Source organism: Pagrus major, chromosome 14 (assembly GCF_040436345.1).
Source record: "Pagrus major chromosome 14, Pma_NU_1.0".
Classification (NCBI taxonomy): domain Eukaryota; kingdom Metazoa; phylum Chordata; class Actinopteri; order Spariformes; family Sparidae; genus Pagrus; species Pagrus major.
Window position 1 is genome coordinate 12,366,523 of NC_133228.1, and position 19,795 is coordinate 12,386,317.

The 19,795-nt window shown below is 41.9% G+C and overlaps 1 protein-coding gene across 2 annotated transcripts in view; it reads left to right on the forward strand.

The window, feature by feature from the left end:
* Positions 1-2,430: 2,430 nt before the first annotated feature.
* foxp2 (forkhead box P2) overlaps positions 2,431-19,795 on the forward strand; it is a 96,127-nt gene continuing 78,762 nt past the window's right edge. For both annotated transcript variants that reach the window (XM_073480739.1, XM_073480740.1), the window contains exon 1: positions 2,431-2,497. The gene's annotated coding sequence lies outside the window, so the exon portion shown is untranslated. The remainder of the gene's footprint in view (positions 2,498-19,795) is intronic.

Genomic DNA, 19,795 nt, shown 5'->3' on the forward strand with positions numbered 1-19,795 from the left:
TGATAACATATAAGAGGTTTAGGGTTAGAGGTGAGATACGATTTCCCCATTCAACAATATCGAAAGTAAAAAAAAAAACTGACTTACAATCAGATTTTCAAACCAAGTAGTAACATTTTTACAAATATGTTTGAATATAGTCAGTGAATTTTTCTGTACCAGTGCAGTGTGCAGGTTGTTAATAAAAAAAACCCCAATGAAACAGTATCCTTTTTGTGTGCCTAGAACTTTCTTTTCTCTTTTTGCCCTGGTATTGAAAGAGGTATCAAATATTGATTTTGATTGCATGCCAGCTATTTTTGATTTTGATTTTGAAGTCATTATTAAGAAAAAACGTGAAACATTTGCAGGTTCCAGCTTCTTAAATGTAGGGATTATCTTCTTTTCTTTGTCATATGTAAAAAAATAAATGATGAGTCTTTAGTTTTGAACTGTTGGTTGGACAAAAGAAGCAATTCGAAGATGTCACTTTGTTCTCCAGGAAGCTGTCTTGATTATTTTTTTCACAGTTTTTGATATATTATTGATTAAACAATTGATGCATTTATCATAAAAATATTCAGCAGATAAATTAATAATTAAAAACATTATTTGTTGCAGCTCCTGTACGCACACAATACAATTTAATCATATGATTATGTAATGCCCTCTTTGAATCTACACTTGTCAAACTGTTTTATGTCTGTTTTCTCAGTAACAGTGCATTCTTTGGGCGCTCACCCCCTCCCTCCTCAAACCCTCTCACCCCATTCTGAGTAAATGTTGCACGGCAATCTGTGCAACATTTTCCACAAACTCAAAACAGTGAAAAATTATAGCAGTTGGCATGTTTTGTTTTCAGCTGTGCTCTTCTGAGCTGAGGGCTTTTTGTACAGTTCAGAGAGCACATTCCTTAGGATTCAGCAGTCGTTGGTTGCCTGTAGGGGTCATTGGAATTCTGGGAGAATAAAAGGGAGAGAAAAAAAAAAATCTTGGAGAGGAACATCCAGGCCGTTTTGTGCCCCTCGTGCCCCCAGCAGCAGCAGAAATTTGCCTCCATGACGCTCTTCAATGAGGGGAATTAAATATTTTCCCCCCTGATGTTCTAAATGTGATGTATGTGCAGTAAAAACGTCCAGAGCAATCTGTGGCTGCAGTTGTGGTATTGTACACTCCTGCTGGAGTGATTAACACAAAAAATAATCATTACTAATGGTTTCTAAATTATACGGATGCCATAACATGTGTACTTAGATGCAGACAGCTGAATGGACCTACATGAGAAATCAATGGTGTCAGGTTAACAGTGTGATTTACTTGGCGGTGAGAGCTCGAGCCTTCCAGGCACTGCACCTTTTCACTTGAGAGAGAGTGAGGGAGTGTGTATGTGTGTGTGGTGGACAAGGTGGGGGGGTGTGGGGACTGTAGCTGCATCTGTACTGTACGTTGCCTGTTTGTGCATGCACTCACACACACACGTTCTCATGCTTCACAGCAAAATCCAGGTGCACTTTGTTGTTCTAAACTTTATTGCTTTCACCTACATACAGTACAATAGTTATGCAAGACACATTCTAGCCCACACATGTCCGCACCAGCACTGAATGTGCCAAGGAAATGTTAAAAAAAACAGATCAGCTTTACTTGACTGGATTTGGACTAATAGTATACTTTCTGTTTTGTCTCACCTCCAGATAGCTGACATCGCTGGATTCCCTCCACTCCTGTGACGGACAACAACAGCAAGTTCTCTCCCCAAGGGTGAGTATTTGAACATGGTCCCTTCATGTCCATCTGTCAAAGAGTCCTCAACCTTGGGAGAGATTAGAGTAGCATTAGCAGTGTCTTTTCAAGGATCAGTGTTAAAATGAACAGTAACCTACAGTGTATTCTCAAGATCATTCATCTTTCAAAGTAAAACTCTTCTGAAGGAACGTCTTAAAATGATAAACTGATTTTGTTTTTTTATCAACACACTAACTGTGTCTGTGGCGGTGCTGTTAGATTATTGTTAGCCCCACTGTGCTCGGGTGATTGTAGTGGCTAGTGGAGGTCAAGGGGCCCCCATTCCCTCGCTCAAATGTAACAAATCTTCATCTTGTCCACCTTGATAGAATTCCCCCTCCACTGGGCAACCTTTCAGTTGTGCCTGTTTGGTTTTCACACCCCAAAGATTTTCAATCTACTCTAACTTAGAAGTTATGATATGCATTATGGCGGACAAATGTGGGAGAGCTTGGATATCAGTTTTTCTTTTTAAATGTATTTTGTTGATGTCTTGATTGAGATTTGTAGCGGAACATAACAGAAAACGTGAACAGGGTTATTTCAGCTCTAACCCGATGTTCGTGTACCTGGTCTGCATTGCTCTGCTGTTTAAACTAGAGGCAGTAATGCAGCTTTGTTCATATTTTCAGTCCAAAACAACTATTTTCCTGTTTTTTCCTTTCAGGATCAAATATGTGCACTCTGCGCCCGTAGAAAACAGCAGACGACACACACTGTAAAGTCCAAAGTGGTAAGTGAAAGCAGTTTTCATTGTTCTTGCATGCCTGATGTTGGTGTTGTGTGTTTTTCCCCCTGATTAATGTGTCCACTGTAATGACTCACATCAGTCATAACTGTCGGCGCGTTTAGAAAAACACAGTCCTGGGTGCTGAATGACAAAACAGCAGAGCCAGGTACGAGGAAAGTAGACCTATTAGTAAATATTTTTCTTATGGGCTTTATTCAACAATGGAAAGTATTCTGAAGAGAGGATTTCAAGATTCATATTCACGTGTTAAAAGCTGTGTGAAGGACCTAACTTCTCACATCATTTAGAGCCATTACAAATAAAATGGCATCATTTAAAAAGATGTTTTTAAATGTTTTTTGCATTTCTCAAACACAATGTTTTTTAACAGAATATTAACACTTACGAGTAAAATTTATGGGTGATATCAAATATTATATGTTATTCAGTCGATATCCAATAAATCTTCATTATCGATTAATCCGTCGATCATTTTCTCTATTAATCAATTAGTTGTTTGGCCCATAAAATGTCAGAAAATGGTGAAATCTGTGGATAACCTTTTTCCAAAGCCAAAAGATGACATACTTACTTACTAAAATGACTCAAACAGATTAATTGAGTATCAATAATTGACAACTAGTTGAGGGATATTTTAATCATTGCAGCTCTTTTATTTAGTAACTATTTGATTGAGGCTTCATCTTTGTAGTTCTGACATGATCATAGCTCCATTTTACAAGCTAATGAGACTATATGGTGTTTGTCACCAGGTAACTGTACAAAAGAGTGTGAGGAATCTCAGGTCGCATAATGGGAGTCACCAATTATATCTCCAGCGTGGCCTTTCTATTGATTGGATCTCTCATATATACTCACACAGACACATTTCCAAAGACTTTCAGGGAGTGATGGAGAGAAAAAACACAGTCAAACTTATTTTTGTTGGTTTGGAAATATATAATGTATATGAAAAAATGGCAGTACGCACTACTCCAAAGCTTAAACATATACGGTCGGTGTTTTATCTGATATATAAAGTAAACGTGTCAAAAAAAGATCAAGTTTTCGGTCAAATAAGTGTTGCTTGTGTGTTTTAAATGGGATGATTAGCTACAGGTGTGTTCCATGTGCTGTCACACAGATATTTAAAACCGATAACCAATGATTTTGTCTTGTTCTTTATTTTGTTTTCGTTGGTATTTAGTTCCCCTTTTGTGCCAGGGAAACAGAAATCTTAATTGTACAAAACAACTGAACTTTTTTAAAGTCATTCAGCCCTTCCTTAATCTATTTTGAAAGAGAATATGAATCCTGATCATAATTTAAAAACACTGAAATAGTCAAGAGCAGAGAGGTGCATAGTGACTTTATATTGGTTGGTGATCTTTGCTTTGAACCTGGAAATTGACATGGGTTTATTTAGATGTTCTGCTTCCAACCTTAGGGAGAATATCTGTTTATCTCAGTACGTCACTGTGCAGTAGCACTTTTGAGGTAAAGATATGATTTAAGTGTATGGGTGGGAGCAAAATACTGGGTGGCATGGCTGCAGAGCCAGGTCCACCTCCCCAAGAGTCCCATCATTCCAGGGTGGAGCAGAGTCCAGATTTCCTCTCCCTACCTAAAAGAGATTTAAATATTAGTTCTTAATTTGTCTAGTATTCAGTAAAATCTTCAAAGATGAAGTCTTACTGCATATCTACTGGCCTAAAAAAGTCCTTCTAATCATCGCAAAAAAGTGTAATTGCCCCAACACTGCGAGCTGTTCTGCCAGCATAGACGTATATAAAAATCTACAGCAATTAAATATATCTTTGGCCGCTTTAAAAAAAGCTGAAGTTCGGACTGAACAGCCCTCTGCTCACATTTCCAGTTTGAAATTGATTTCTTGTCATAGATCAGAGACCTCTTGTCATTCCATTTCCAATCCTCAAATGGTTTCCCTGAGCCTGCTAACTGTCGTCCCTGCGAGTGGGCAAACAGGGGGAACCTCCACGGGTCTTTACCCTGGGCACTCAGAGCAGTCGAGGGGGTAGAAGCAGAAATCAAAGGGACTCAGATCATTCCCCATTGGCAGCCCCCATTGTCTAGCTGATTTGGGATTGGTGCAGAAGGTGAAAACTGCAGGGTGGAGCGTGGGGGTGGATGGAGATCAGGCAAAGCAACCCCCTTTTTTTCCTAATCTTTATCCACCATTAACCCCAGTGCCCCAGTGTGTGGCTGAGATCAGGGCCATTGGTCAATCCCCCATTCACTGCCACCCAGAATATTTTAAAGTTAAGCCTCCCTCGCTTAACAAAAAAAGTCTTACTCATCAAAGGTTTACTTTCCCTCTCTTCCTTCCTTTCGCTCTCAGTCCAGAGGATCTGCTGCCGTTCTTCATGCACCCTTCTCTCTATGGTCCACTGTTTTGTCTTCACACTTAGGCACGGGGGAGGGAGAGAAGTTTTTGGAAGTTCCCCAACTTTCCATATTTTGATTTAATGAGGTTTGGTTTGGGGTCTGATAGTGTCGTGCTGTGTGCAAATTGGTGTAAAAGTGGACAGACCAATGACATCCTGCCCTTTGCTGATCCCTCGGATTAGGAGCTGTCCTGTTTTTTAAATAGACATCCGGAATCGTACTTAAGTTATATCCGCAGAGGAAATATTTTTCACACCTGATATATATATATTCCAAGCTCTTTTTTTTTTTTCTTACTGCTGAGATCGCCCCATATGAAAGCCATCAGACATTGCAAATATAACAAGGCTGAATTCAGTCCAGAACTCCAACTCAATCTGAACCTTTCAGATGTCTTTTCTTAGTGTCAGGTATTTACCTCGCATGAGTCTGATGTGAAAGAGAAACGACTGGGGGGAAAAAACAAGAGAGGATGTGGAGGACTGAAGAAAAGAGATTGCATGCAGAGTGTTTGTCCAGAGTGCACATTTGCCATGAGAATGGAGTTAGAAAGTGGGGAGGTGAGGAGGCTCAGAATGAGTATTGCCATCATTCCTTAAGGAGGAGATAAAGAGGCTCAATGAGTCTATTGATCCTTGTCGCTGCTTCTGCTCCCCTTCTCTCTTTCTTTCTCTATATCCCTCACTCTTAGCTTTTATCCAGTTCTTTAAAATGCCAAATCTTGATACGATTTTGGAAATTATTATCGAGAAAAACGGTACATTTCTCAGCAAAGGCGGCCTCAGCATGCTTTGGGGCCTCTCTAAAAGCTCTGTAAACCTCACAGTAGAGATGATGGATACTTTAGAAATGACTGATTGCAAATATTGCGTGCGCCACCTTAATTTCTAATGAGCAGGGATCTAGTGTTTCTTCATGTTATTCTTTCCCCGCAATTTAATTGGAGGAACCTCGGGTGCGGATGCCGGACCCGATGGCATCTCTCCAAGAGCCCGAGATTATTGTGAAACCTAACCCGAGGCAGGCATGACATCAGAGCAGCCTGACACGAGCTTGAACTCCTCATTTCAGGTGGGAAGAATTACGAGTGGCTTCAGCTCGCAGGTGATCGTGTCCAATGAATCGGTCGCACACAGTTGCGCATTCTTCTCCCGAGGTCGAAATGCTGATTGTCTTGACAGATTGAACTCGTGTGTTATCACCAAACTGTCACGCAGGGCCTCATTTTTCAGCCTGCACACATAGCCCTCAGTTTATGTTAGCCCTTCATAGTCCAGTGTTTTATAATGATATTGACATAAACTGAATCTGCACTATTTTAACCCGCTGATGATCTCTATTTATATCAGAGAGTTAGAGTGTGTGGAGCTATCTTGAGCTGCCGTCAAATCAGTGCTGAATTCTTACTATCTGAAACAAAATGCAAACATTATGTTAATATTGTCACATACTGTATGTTATCCACAGAAATTGGTTTCTAGGAAACACATCTGTGTTTTTTGCACTTACATCCACCTCAGAATGAATTGTGACAGTGGGGATTTTGGCTTCCTGTGGTGAAATAAGACTTACATTGTTTAACTAATCAGACACATAGGATTGTTTGTTCTGTTTCATGCCATGTATGTAATGAGATTTAGCTTCATGTGTATTAACATGAAAAGACAGCAGCATTGAAATTGTCAGAATATATTTATATATATATATATATGGCATATGAAGTTATAATTGCATAAGAAGTCCAAACACTTGAACACTTTTTCATTAAGTATTTCTATTTTTGTTGTCTATAAGGCAACATTTTTTTAGATTCCATCTTGATATGAGTACCATCCTCCTCTTTCATGCACTTTTCTTTCTTTTTTTTTTTCTTTTTGAGTAAAAGTTTCTAATCAAACCACACCGTCACAGCCACTGAAAAAGCTTTTACTCCAGAGGCAACAAGCCAAGTCCCTTTGTTCATCGTGATCACTTGATCGCCGGTTGAAAAGGGATACAGGCGGCAGTGAAATCCTACAAGAGCTTGGAATCTTAACTTCCCTGCCGCAAACCACAAGCCCAGACAGTGCAAACCGTTACTACCTGGTTGGAGGCGAAATGGGCAGAAAGCATCCGTGATGTGTGTGTGCGGAAAAAAAAAACACACTCACCCAGCATGCTCGATTTGGGTCATAGAGCTGACAGACAGTGGAATGTGAATGTGTGTATGTTGACAAACTCCACTGCACTCTGAATGGGGTTTGTGATTACACCTCATCATGCGTGCTGCATCGGTCCTGTCCCCGGCCCCCCGATCCTTCTCCCTCTCTCTCTCACTCTGCCTCCCTCTCTCTCCCCATTTCTCCCTCTCTCACCACAGTGCCTCTTGGGCAATCATGTGGTCACACTACCTGACTCCTTGCTGCTCAAGAGTGCAGTTGACAAAAACAGCCCGAGGCCCGTCATGTGGAAAAGATTCAGTCGGCACACAGCATACATTCTAACCCCCCCAACTCACCTCACCCAACAACTCCTCACTTTCTCCCGCTAAGTAACCGAGGCACCGGGGTGTTTCCTTCTTCTGCTCACCTGTGAAGGGAAATGGCACGGCTTTCCTCCTGTCTGCGTGTGTGTGTGAGTGGATATTTTTTGCAACTTTGTGGCCACGGTGCGTGGATGCCGCTAGTACGCTTTCGTCAAACCCCCCTCGCCTCGCTTGCCCTCCCACACTCTGAGAGGTGCAGGCAGTTTCTCTTTGTCAGTCGAGTTGCTCTCCTCATGTCATGTAACATAAAGCTGGCGGTCAGTGAGCACTCTCAGCTGTCAGTCAGCTTGGTGGTCCTGGCCTGTCGAGCCGCTCACCTGTGTTTATTGGACAAGACCTGCTCCATACTACCCAGGGAGAACACCCTGTCTCCCTCCCTATTCTTTTCCTCTTTCTCCTTTTCTCTTTCACTTTGTTTATGTCCATATCTATCATTCTCTTTGTCTGTCTTTCTTGCACAATATTTCACCTCTCTCTTTTATTTTGTAAACCCACTCCTAGCCTTTCCTCCCTGTTCTTCTCCCCCGCTGTCCTGTACAGTTTATTTTCTCTGGCTTTCTTCCCTGCTTCTCTTTTTCTTCCATCCTTTTGTTTCCCCTCTCCCTCCTCTCCCGCTGTCCGTTTTTATTTCGTATTATTTTGGGACCTCTTTGTCAGTCCTTCGCTTTAAAGCTGCGCCGTCTCTTCGGCGGCGGTGTTCATCTCTTCTCTGCACCTGGCTGAGCACACACCGCCGCTGCACCACTGATTGAAACTTGTGTCTCAAAGTTGCTAATGTTCACTGAAGCATTATATTGTAGATAAAGTAAATAAACTAGGTTACCGTGGGAGAAATCTCTGGAATAGACTGCAGCGCGCACACACACACACGTAACCTTGCACACACATAAACAGACACACATGCATCAAGTGAATGGCTGCAAAAGGTGTCAGTGATGCTGAGGTGCGAGTGGAGTGGGGAGATATTTTCTATGGCTCAGGAATTTCACAAGTTTAATGTTTTTTGAGGAGCTCGCTTCAGTAACAGTTGGATTCAAGGGCCTGCAGTCAAGTGGCTGCTCATATTGTCAGTCCATAGTGTAAAGTCAGTATGCAGTATAACTTTATAACGCGAAGGACATTTATTTTTCCCCGGAAGCCGTACTTAACCAGATAGCTTTCACAGATGTTCAAAAAGTCTTTTAAGAAAAGTTATTAACTCACCCACAGCCAAAGGTAGTCTTGATCATTTCTTTTATTCACATCTTCTTTGCTCTGAACTCTGTAATTCTACTTTTCTTTTCAGAAGTTCTTTCAAACCAGTCCAATTCAAATGATTTTTTTTTTGTTAGAAGGACTTATTAGCCTGGCTATTTAGCATATTGGTTAAATGCAAAGGGCTGACTCTCTGCGGCTACAGGGGTTTTTTAAACCGGCGTCCACTGAATCATCCCTCAGTTTAGAGCGCTAGCGAGGCACCAAAGCTGCACGTCCAAAGAACATTCACATTACCACCTGGTATTGTTCAAAACTCCCTTGTATTCGCCGTGCTTCCATTCTGTGCAGTAAAGTGGTATAGGTGACATGGTAATACATTTGCATTGTGCCCAGTGATAAATACCCCAACCAGGTCTCACTCACTCTGATGCTTCCCAATGTGGTCGGACAGCGGCTGTATTGTCAAAGGCACGGGGGTCATTCAAAACCTTCCCTTCTGCCTTTTGTCGAATATTTCCGCGCGGGTGATAGTTTTCTCATTTATTTAGTGAATAGTCGACGGGGCGAAGAAGAAAGAGAGTTTTACATTATGGAAATGATGGAATGGGTTATAATCTCCCACATATTCATCATGGCAGACATTGGACCCTTGTGATACCGTCCTCCATTTGGCCATTGTTCTGGTTCTCTTTCCGCGCACTGTTCGCCTCAATGGGCGAAGCAGGCTTTAATCCCATCTCTCTTTGGAATGACAATGTTTACCAGCTATCATTCAATAAGGAGCCAGGAGTGTGACACACATCCCTCTGTCAGTAAATGTGTGAATGCGTGAGGAGCAGATACAGAAGAAATGTCCATGTACATGGAGCAATTGGACATTTGTCTCAAAACATTCTTACTTGATTTCCCTGCCTCACTGTATACATTACATTTCATAAGAAATAAGCCCTGAACAGACCTTTGGAGAACACACAACAACACATTGACATGGCAATGTTGGGTAATTATTGCCTGTAAGTAGGGATTAAGGCTGTGGATGTTGACAGTAAATTGGCTCTCAGAGCGTGTGTTTAACACACCTTTGTATGGATCAGACACATTCTTGCAAAGAGTGAAGGTGTCTGCACATAAACCCCCTCCTCCTCCTCTTTCACATGTATTTACAGTTCACCAGTAAATACAGGCTTATTCTCCTCACTCACTTATCTCTTATTGTGAAAGGACGCACAAGCGAGCTAATGAGATTTCTACATATGAAAAAAAAAATCCAGGGAAGCAAAGATGTTTGTCTGGCTTTTCCCAGCGTTTCCTTCACCCCCCCTCCAAATTGTTTTCCCTTCAAAGTCTTGACAGCGTTAGGGATTAGTGCCATAGCTGCTAACAATCATTAGTGTGTTTTCACCATTGTGCCACGCACTGTTTTCTCCCACCACCACCTCCCCCAGCCTCACCTCCTGCGTGCGTCTCCTGCTTTTCGTGCCGAGCGAAGAAATGAAAAACAATCGTTACGACCTCCAGCGACCCCTCGTGACGCACAGTCAGTTAAATGGTTTGTAAGACGTTTAATTACCAAATGGTATAATCGTTATTCATCTCATCATTAGATGTATGATATTAAGTGAATTGCCTCCCCTGGGTCCCTGTGTTTCACAGATCAATAGATTTAGATGGAGCTTGAAGGGGATGTGGGAGGGTGTGGGGGGCTGTTAAAAACACTTCTGAGGCTCCTGATATGAACACATGCATTGTTTGTGTGATGCACAGTGGTGACATTCACTCATTTATTTATGCAATTAGCTTTTATATAGGTTTAATTATGCTAATTTCCATGTCTGCACCCTGGAATGGCAGTATGTCACTTTTTTTTTAATGGATTTACGGCTCCTGGGTTTATTTTGATGGTGAAAGGACATGAAACAATGGACAAGGTTATGGCACCCTGCGCAGACTTCCCATCGGCAGAGTGCTTGCGTTTGCACTTTGGGACACTTTGTTGGTATCGAGCATTGTTTGAAGGCATTGTGGAGATTGCTAATGCAGCGTGTACACCTCTGAGGCCCAGTAGCCTGCAGCTTGATATCGCCTGTATTCCCAATGTGAATATGGCTGAGTGGTGATCGGGGACTCGCTGCACCACAAGCTGCTATTCAGTGCAGCCGGCACTAGCAGCCCGAGTTAATTGTCCATTATCTACTATTATCTAAGCTCTACCCCTCTCTCTCTCTTTTATTCTCCCTCGCTCACTCACAATTCTAGCCGTCACCACCAGTTTCACTCACTCAATATGCTGCACCCACTGCCTTTCCCCCCCCCTACCTACTCTAGCAACCTCATACCAGTGTTGTAGCCAAGTCCTGGCAACTGAGTTCAAATAGTAATAATGATTCCCTTTGTTCCTGAGGTACCTCAAACAGGATTGTGAACATGAAGTCAGGAAAGCTTCATGTTCATTTCTTGTCTTATCATCTGTACTTGAGTGGGAGGCACTCTTGTGTCTAATATTCCCATCCAGATTTCATTTATTTAGGAAAAGATGCAGATGTAAAGAATATATTTTAATTACTACTAAAAGTGTGTTTTTCTCTTATTTTGGATGAATAAACACTATTAATTTACAAAAGTGGACTCTCTTCTTCTTCTACCTTCAGTTTGATAAGGTGATAGATCTATCTGCTGAGGAATCCTCAGAAATTTCACTTGATGGCACTGTTTTCCTTTTTGCTCCAGCTGAAGCAACAGGGCATGTTTTATGTATGCTGGGCACAATGTGAAAAGCCTGGCTGTGCCACAGATATGTGTGTCTTCCCTTCTCTTCTTGTCCCTGGGCACCGAGAAACATGCAGGAACACTGACAAACAATAAAATCATGCACTATACATTTAAAAAAAAAATCATTGAGCTTCAGATAAAATGGTTGAAAAGCAAGTACACATTGGCACAGTTACTGTACTGTCAGTCATTAATTTTTTGTGTGTTTTGGGAGATTTTCTTTTGCTTTATAGCTCCTCTCTTTAAAAAAGTTCAAGTTTTTTTCTGTATCTTAAATCTTGACAGCTTGGGAAATGTAATATATATTTTAATGTAAATCTTAACTATAAAAAGCAACTGTAATTCTGTTACCATTCAGCCATTTAAATTAATTAGATTGCATTCCTCCTGCGCTGCCAGGCGTTGCTTTAATAATTGCATCAACAAGATGATACATACTATAAGGCCTGGAGTGTTTCTGCATCTCATTCTAATCCACACCTACCTCTCATCCACCACTTGATATAGTTGAATCTTCACCTGCAATTAGTCTCCAGATAATAGACCCCACACACACACATGCATACACACACACATAAAGGGTTTTAATTTATGCTAGTGCTGTAGTTTTTTAGTGTTGTAGTACACTTTTTATTTATTTTTAAAGTATAAAATTTAGTTAAAAGGGACAAATGGTTGCCCTCTGTCTTTTTCACCCCCTCCTTTTATAAAGAGGGTTAAACTGAGTTTAAGCACGGGTTGGATGGATGGACTGGGTGTGTAGGGTGGTAGGGATCAAGCTCATATTAAGTGCTCACAAAGCAAATGGTTCAGCAGTAGGAAGCATTGGTGTGCTGGCCCTGCCTCATGAGCAGCCTGTAAAGACGCAATACATCACAGTGAAAAATAACTACAGCTTGTATTTCGCCGTCGCGCGCATCATAAATAAAGGTGTGCCACGTATAATTGAGGCTCGTGCGCAGGGAGCTCGGCTGGAGATGAGAAATGGAAATCTGTGTACTGGTAAATAGATAATCACACAAAAGTAATTGAGGTTTTCAAACCCCAATCTAGTCTGCCAGCGTGAGCTCGTTTGCATGTTAATCACGTCAGTGATTTCCCTTCATCACAGGGAAGTCCGCGCACACTTCCATAACCAGCTTTTAATTGCATTTAAAATGTCACAGAGGTGGAACACATGTAATTTAGCCAGAACTGTGTCCAAATTAATGGGTACTACTGAGACGCTCCATTGGACAGGGTTGGAAATGAGAGAGGCTGTCCATTGTTTGGGTCTTCATTAGAGATGCCTCAGTCTTCCACTCGCTCCACGATAACATCTCTACAGAACCTTTTTTGAAGTGTATATCAAGACTTCAAAATGAAATCTGACAAGTATTTTGTGAACGACTTAACACTACAATAGATGCCAACTTCTTGCAAAATAAGCCAAATGGATGGACATTAAAAAGGTGGAAAAAGAGACATCAAAGGGAGAGAGCACAAAGCCAAAGTGTTGGGGCTTTAAATTGAGAAAGAAAGAGAGGACTAGTTTATTTTTCTTTCATCACCAGGTGTTCTTTGGCGTATAAATTACCAAGATGATGTTTCCATAACACAGCTTAGGGCACTCCAGAGAGGGGAAACCTGCAAAACAGACCTATTTAATTTTTCATAGAGGTGGACCATCAGGAGCAATAAGCCAATATTCATCTTCCCCCTTTTCCAGATGCCTTCTACACCACTGTATCTCACCAAAACCGAAGCCCCTCTTTTTTTCCCAAAAAAGAAAAAGTTCTGCCGAGACCTACATGAAAGGAAGGAACTGTTGAAATGTTAATTTTACCATCTGCTGTCGAGGCCTGCTACCTTTTTGTGTGCGTATGTGTGTGTGTGTGTGTGTATGCGCCTGTGTGTGTGCGTGAGCGCATGTGCATTTTCTTCTTTTCCCTGCCTCCTTTAATTCCCAGTAGTTCTGTTCTGTTTCATGAATGTGCTGCTATTTTGGCTGTTTGAAGTCATGGGGTCTCTGCGAGCATGGCTTTGACTGGCTAGAAAATACAATGCCACATGGCGGATGGTGGAGACTGTCCATTAGTTTCCTGTTTAAAGCCGTGGTCCCTCCTGGTAACCCTGTTTCTTATACCAGTCCCCAGGCTCCAGTTACGCTCCCATGCCAACCTCCAGCCTGTCAGTCTCTCCTGCTGACTTGCCCATGCTCTTTCTCCTTCCTGAGTGCGCGTCTTTGGGGACTTATTTAGTCTGTTTATCTTAATGCTGAGGATTTTAATCACTCATTTACAAGACCCCCAGCACCTTTATCTAATCAAAGTATTTTTTTTCTCCTTCAGCACACATTATTGCTAGTTTTCCTGTAAGCTCGATAAACCCCCCAGCAAATCCAAGACAGAAAATGAATTTCTCAACAACTGCATCCCGTCTTCTCATCACAAAAGTTGACACTTTTAAAAGCAAAAAGTATATCGCCAGGTTTACTGTGAAGATTTTGCCAAATGGATGGATTCCATTGTGAGATTTGATAGTTGGCAATTAGGGTGAGACATCCTGTGTGCAGAGTTGCTTAGCATTTTCCTTGGCCGGGACCAGATTGTTTAGTCTGCTCTCATTGTGAGCTGTTTCTGAGCTGCAGTTGACGGTTGTTTGCAGAGCGCCGGGGGAAAATGTGAGAGGGGCCAGTGCCTTTTCTCTATTTATTTATTTTCCCCGTCCTTGGAGCTGGAATCTGATTTGTGTTCATGTTTCTCTATTCTCTCTGAGCGGTTTTTAAGTGTGGCTGCTGAAATCTAGACTCTGTATGACCTCACTGCGCGGCCTGTGTTTCATTAATGACCAGCCCTGTGGTTTGGGGAGAGGAATATTTTTCATATGACACCGCCTTGCATTAGTGCGGAGCGGCAGCAGCTGCACAACCACAAAACCATCCAATTTTGTGGCTTTGAAAGGTGTGAAAAGTTCAGCTCCCTATAGCAAGCATTGCATTTATAATTACGCTCGGTGTATGCAAGAGTGCGCGTATATGTGTCAAGGAGCGGAACTACTGAAGACTTGTAAAAGAAACAAAAAAAAAGTCACCTGCTAATGAAACATTTGTCTTTCATTCTCCTTGGCAACTTGTTAAGTAAACAGTGGAGATATATTTCAGAGTGAGACGTTTACACACTTACAGATTTGACATGCTTTGCCTTAGAGAAGCCACCTAAAATAACAAGCAGAAATTCAAAGTGGAGTAGGTAGCATTTTGACAGCTTGATTCACTTGTAATAAATATTTCATTTCAACATGGTTTTATACTGTTTGGACCCTTAGAGTCCCTAATACAAGCAAGTCTTTTTAAGTCCTTCCCTTTTTTTTTCCAAGTGCCACATCTGGCATAAGAGGTATTTCTTTGCAGATTGATTGATTTCCCAGGCTTTGTTGGAAGCGACTCACGCAAAGCCACACAGCAATTGACTAAGAAGCATGCAACAATTCACAGACACACGTAGCAAGCGCCTGCACCCCCACCCCACCCCCACCCCCCCCAAAAAAAAAAAACCCAGACACTAGACTACTGTAACTCTGTTTTGTACCTTGCAGGATATTGAATATCCAAAAGGAAACCTCAGATTTGTCCCGTCCCAAAAACAAAGAGCCCTTGTGCTGCCGCCCTCCTCTTTTCTTTCCCCTCTCACTTTAAAACCATACTGTTACTGTCATCATAACACAACAAACTTCTTTGAATACAGAAGATAGCATGTGTTTATTTCCAGCCATTCATCATAGTGCACTCCTATATAGCCCCGGCAGCGTTAAGTGTTGTGTAGTCAGCTTGAAGGCAGGAGGTGGAACAGGGAGAGATTGAGGTTAGTCACCAAGGCTCAGGGAGAGTGAACAAAGGAGAAGATTACCTAATAGTCCTGCTATGTATTTGAAGTGGAGCCTGCTGTTTGTTTGGGGAGGTTCGGGCCTGGATGTGCAGGGAGATGTCTCACAGGCAGCTGATGGGTACTTTTAAGCTGTCAGAAACATCCCCTTTGCTATTCGTCTTCCTGAGTAGATGGCAACAGGCTTCGACAGGGGCAAAAGGCAATACAGAGAGAAAGTTAATGATGTTTCCCAAGTTCGCAAAGTGTTGAAAACGCTGCCTCGAAGTATAATTGGGTGCCTTTTGCGTAAATTAAAAGTCACCCTTGATAATGGTTTGACAAGTGTTTTAGCCCACGGATGCACGCTCCATGCTCTATTTTGGGACCTGGTGTTATGAGATCTCTAATGAGTCTGCTCTCCATTTGTGTATGTTTTGTAAACAACAGTCTTGCAGGTTGTCAGTGAGAATAAAGTTCTATATTGTGCTCACGGCAGAAATTAATTCTTAGTCACAACACAAACATCATCAACCTGATGTAAACTACTTAATTACATTCCAAGACTGTGTTAAACAAACTGAAACAAGCAGAATTATGTGCATCTGCTAGAAATGTATTTGCTTTTTATCCTTTTCTTTGAATAACGCTCATTAAGAGAACTCAACACCCACATAGTGTTGGAAATGTGTACAGATTTCTTTATTAAAGTAAAGTATTGAAGTGAACATCTCTCAAAACCAATAATACAGTTTTCTTGTTTAAATCTCTCAAAGATGTTTTTGGTCAAAAGAACTCAAATCATTTCATTGGTAAATTTAAAAAATGATGTCGGTCAATTTCCTTTTTTTTTAATTCCTGTAAATTGCAGTCATCCTTTCTCCTGTGATTTCTGAACAAACAATTACAACTCCTGGTTCCCTGAAATCCCTGCCAGCCGTTTCTGTTTTGATAAATTGTACATCTAGTCCTATTTTCAAAGTCATCAGCGATTGCTTTTTTGCCACTCAGAGTACAGAACATGGACAGCTTTTAAAGGTAGTGAGTAGGTCTGATAAGTGGCTCAATCCTTGTACTAAAGCATTTTTACTGAAGGTTTAATAGCTACTGTATAATGAATTATAATGTATTCTCTCCGATTGCAAATGTCCTCTAATATAGCCCCTCTGCCGTAGCGAAAAAGTCCATCTGAATGTTATTGTGGCCAGCTTTTTAAGAATACAAATCAATTGCATGATTTTAAGTAGTTAGAGTCATACTTTTGTTGTAAATTTCCCCCAATGCCAAATGGAACGCTGCTTGTATAGCGGGAATAGCTAACCAATTTCAAGTAGTGACATCATGGTCAGTTCCAAGTCGACTGTATGTTTTATTGTAAAATACAACTGTTCATCCGAACATTTCAGCCTAGTTTGAACTCATTGAAAAGCAATAGGCTTATGAGTCATCTTGCTGTTCCAATTTAATGGAACATACCTTTCAATGACAGCGTGTACCAGCACATCATCAAAGTGAAACTTCCAAAGTTCCGCTTAACTTGTTGCCGAAATAGTTTCTCGTTTTCAAGAAAATTGCAGTGCGCCGAGTCTCAAGAAGTGTATCGGGGGATCTTCCCTGAAGGAAAAATTGCCACTTGCATACTTGTCTTTGACCAAAGTGAAGCCCTCACCCACTCCAGGGGAACATGTGCTGTTTAGGAAGATATAAAGGAGTAATTTTATTACTCGGTACATCTCCCCTCAGAAGCCATTTCATTTCTCCTTTTCAGCCTCCACAGAAGCCTTTATTTGATCTCATATTCCAGAGTATGACTGCCTCAAACCGGTCGGACTCCGTTTATTTTCATTTGGAAAACACATTTAGTGTTGGAGGGGTGGCAGAGGATGGAAGTGGAGAGCAGGGGGTTCTGCTGTGGAAGGGACTGAGGCAAGTTTCTCTATCACATGTTAATGTCCTTCTGCAGGGATTTTTGCACTGTGCCTGATTGTCGGGAGCCAAACTTTATATTTTGTGCCGCTCAGCGTGATCAGTCCGACTTCTTTCAGTGTAATCAAGCAAAATCTTTCAAATATGTCCAGTTTTAGTCCTCCTCCCCCCCTCACAAATACTTCCTTCAAATAAGTGTAAAGTTTGCATCCATGCAGTGAAACTGATACAGCTGGATACCCTTTACTCAGTGCTTTGAAACTGCAGATCATTGGGAAAGTGTGCCATTTATTAGGCAGCCCACTTAGGCAGCCCAGATGTAGCTGGTCACTTGAGAGGGAGACGTCCTCATAAACTCTGAGCCTTGAGAGCGGGCACAGCACCCAACTGTAGAGTCCAAATTAACCAACCCACCCACACTCGTTCTTAAACTCCACATCTTTGGCTATTTGCTAAATCCTGAACCAATGCAGCTGTCTTCCCAAATTTCCTGAAAACCTCTCTCCCTCTCTCCCTTATTTATCATTGTCTTTGCCTGCAGCACCTATATCCTCTCCAGCCCGTCTCTGGTGACAGCACAATGAAAACAATTTTTTGAAAAGTGTCGTTTCAGTGGTATGGAAGTCCCACTCACCTAAATAGTTCCTTCTCTATGTCTGTCTCTGTGTTTTTCTCCTTTTTTTTTTGTGGTGGGGGGATATCGTAGCCTCCACTGGGCTCAGTTCCACACAATGAATTACCTCCAGATGTAATTCCTATCCCCCCGCCCTTCGCCCTCAAATTAGTGGCTAGTAAAAATTAGGTTTGAATTAGCCGCGGTGCAGAGAATAGAAGAGTTTGAAATTTCCATATAATGAGTTTATTATTCTTTGCTGGAACGCCGTTTTCCTGAATTAATTTGATCAGTGGGGTTTTAGGTGTTATTGGTGTCTAGTTGAATGGTGTTTTAGTCATGAATGGAGAGCCACTGTGTCAGCGGTAAGTTAGACGGAGGAGGTAATCAGAGGACAGAACGCTTCTGGAGATGATTTCCAAACTTTCTCCATTATCAAATTCATGGTCAGTGTTTAATGTTTCTGTCATCCCGCATGGAAGTGTTTTTCATCACTACTCACAGATGCATCGACAGGATTCCTCGGATCGGAGATAGTGGTTGTTGCGTCGCATATACAGGTGTTGTGCTCTTTTGACTGCCAGCGAAGCTTGTCTTGCTGCCATTCAACTGTATAGCCGAGGTTCTGGGAATGACAATGTGTTTGGCAGAGCTGGAGCTGTGGGCTCCTCAGACACGACAGATCACTGTCACAAATGGGTTTCAGATTCATCCCTAACAGGAAATCTGAATGCGTGAAACGACTATTGTATATCACTTTTTTATTTTTCTGTTCCATCATCTTGACAACATGGCCAGGAACAGGAAAAAAACATTCTCTAAGAAGGAATGTAATTTAAACCGCAGCTGCCTTTACTATATGATAATATCTACTACTGTGAAAAAAGGGCAGTCGTCTGCCATGCTCGACTCTTTCATCTAATTCCAATCTACTGTATAACAGGTAAACTGCTGTGAGCCGCACTTGCTTGTTTAAATTTACCCGGCTCAGGCGAGCCTTTGATTTCAGCAACTCGTTTAATTCAAATACGCTTTTGAAGAAAAGCTTTTTTTTTTAAGAAGGGGGGGGTTGGGCGTTGGAGGCAGCTGTGGTGGTGGGAAAATGAGAGGAGGCACAGGAGGGCCAATTTAACCTCGAGTGTCTGTCGCTAGTCTACCAGCTCCTTCGTTTCAAGAGGCCCGGTCAGCTTGAACTGTCTGACTTCTGTCATTTCGATCTCTTTTTATTTTTCTGCTGTAATGTATACTTTAATTCCCGCCCGCCCGCTGTCTGTGTGTAGCGGCTGCGTCGGCAGAAGCAGCTGGAGGGGAGGTGCAGGTATCATTAAGCCTTGGAGAGGCACCAGCGGAACGCTGCTGAGTGCTATACGTGGCTCCTCGCAGCGCGTGTTGATATTTTTTTGGGCCCAGTGAATGTACAGCCTGGTTTATTTTCAATAGGAACCTGAGGCCGGGGCTTGGCCAGAGAGACCCCCCCCCCCCCGGGCTGCTTACTCGGGCTGTTGATATTGAGTCAAGCAAACACTCTCTCAGGGATGTCCTGTTGGGCACTCAGCCAAAGTCGCAAATGGAAGTCACATGTGGAGACTCCCAAAGGAAGGCAATGAGGCCTCAATTCACACCCACCGCCACTACTTTTTTTCCTTCTATAAGTTTTATTAAAAGCAGTCCTTATCCTTGCGTTTGTCTTATTCACTGATTTAGAAATGGCACATTTCCTAAAATAGCTACAATTTCTCGGGAACAACAAGCAAAACAAAATCACCACATGTGTTATTGTGATTGCAGTAATCAGGCCCCTCTCTACCTTCATTCACTGCTCTCATCTTTTTGCAGTGGAATACATATGCAAATATATTTGGACACTGTCATTATCAGCCACTTAATAGGCATTTCATTAGGGATTTTCTGAATGCACAGCGCAAGGCAAGTTGCCATGGATACCCCTGGTGCTTAAGTACAGTATATTAAAATGGTGCTGCCTTCCAACCACTTATATAATCACCGGTCCGTAATGGTCTCTG